This window comes from Schistocerca serialis, chromosome 1 (genome assembly GCF_023864345.2).
Source record: "Schistocerca serialis cubense isolate TAMUIC-IGC-003099 chromosome 1, iqSchSeri2.2, whole genome shotgun sequence".
NCBI classification, from domain to species: Eukaryota; Metazoa; Arthropoda; class Insecta; order Orthoptera; family Acrididae; genus Schistocerca; species Schistocerca serialis.
The window spans coordinates 650830469-650832488 of NC_064638.1; positions in this window are offsets into that span (position 1 = coordinate 650830469).

The window sequence follows — 2020 nt, forward strand, 5'->3', positions numbered from 1 at the left end:
ACGTACAGACGTATGACACAAGTGAAACCCAATCACCTGACCACGTTCGAAGTCTGTGAGATCCACGGAGCACCCCATTGTGCTCTCTCATGATGTCTAATGACTACTGAGGTCGCTTACATGGAGTACCTGGCGGTAGGTGGCAGCACAATGCGCCTAATATGAAAAATGTGTGTGTTTTGGGATGTCTGGCTACTTTTGATCACACAGTGTATCTCATAACCTTATGGTTTACAGGTAGATAGTGTAGCTAAGTGAAAAGTTACTCACCCTGCTGGTCTTACCTTTACCTCCTCCAGTAACAGTGTAACAATTTCTGGAGTGTCTTTGAATGGATGAGCTCATTCCACAGGCACCACAGTGATGTGCATCTGGAGCTATAACTTTACCAGAGACATCATATGATCTACATCTACATGGTTACTCTGCAATTCACACTTAAGTGCCTGGCAGAGGGTTCATCAAACCATTTTCAAACTACTACTCTACCATTCCACTCTCGAATGGCGCATGGGAAAAAAGAACACCTAAATATTTCCATTCAACCTCTGACTTCTCTTATTTTATTATGATGATCATTTCTTCCTACGTAGGTGGGTGTCAACAAAATATTTTCACATTTGGAAGAGAAAGTTGGTGATTGAAATTTCGTAAATAGATCTCGCCGCAAAGAAAACCACCTTTGTTTCAGTGACTGCCACCCCAACTCACGTATCATGTCAGTGACACTCTCACCCCTACTCTGTGATAACACAAAACGAGCTTCCCTGCTTTGCACTTTTTCGATGTCTTCCGTCAATCCTACCTGGTAAGGATTCCGTACCGTGCAGCAATATTCCAGCAGAGGACAGACAGGTGTAATGTAGGCTGTCTCTTTAGTGGGTTTGTCGCATCTTCTAAGTGTTCTGCCAACAAAGCGCAGTCTTTGTTTTGCCTTCCCCACAGTATTATCTATGTAGTCTTTCCAATTTAAGTTGCTCGTAATTGTAATTGCTAGGTATTTAGTCGAATTGGCAGCCCTTAGATTTGTGCAATTTATCATATACCCTAAATTTATAAGATTTCTTTTAGTATCCATGTGGATGACCTTGCACTTTCTTGTTTAGTGCTAATTGCCACTTTTTGCACCATACAGAAATTCTCTTTAGATGAAATTGATCATCTGAAGATTTTACTAGACAGTAAATTGTAGTGGCATCTGCAAACAATCTAAGGGGCTGCTCAGATTATCACCTAGATCATTTATATAAATCAGGAACAGCAGAGGGCCTATGACACTACCATGCGGAATGCCAGATATCACTTCTGTTCTACTCGATGATTTACCGTCTGTCACTACGAACTGTGACCTCTCTGACAGGAAATCATGAATCCAGTCACACAACTGAGCAATGCTTCATATGCACACAATTTGATTAATAATCACTTGTGAGGAACGGTATCAAAAGCCTTCTGGAAATCTAGGAATATGGAATCGATCTCAGATCCCTTGTCGACAGCACTCATTACTTCATGGGAATAAAGAGCTAGCTGTGTTGCACAAGAACAATATTGTCTGAATCCATGTTGGTTATGCATCAATAAGTCATTTTCTTCAAGGTGATGCATACTGTTCGAATACAGTATATGCTCCAAAATCCTACTGCAAATTGAGGTCAGTGATATAGGTCTGTAATTCAATGGGTTACTCCTATTTCCCATCTTGAATATTGGTGTGACCTGTGCTACTTTCCAGTCTTTAGGAACTTACCTTTTGTCAGTTGTATATGATTGCTAAGAAAGGCGTTATTGTGTCTGCATACCCTGAGAGGAACCTGATTGGTATACCATCTGGACCAGAAGACTTGCCTTTCTTAAGCGATATGAGTTGTTTCACAACACCTAAGATATCTACTTTTATGTCACTCATGCTAACAGCTGTTCTGGTTTCGAATTCTGGAATATTTATTTTGTCTTCTTTCATGAAGGAATTATGGAAAACTGTATTTAGTAACTCCGCTTTAGTGGCACAATCATCGAC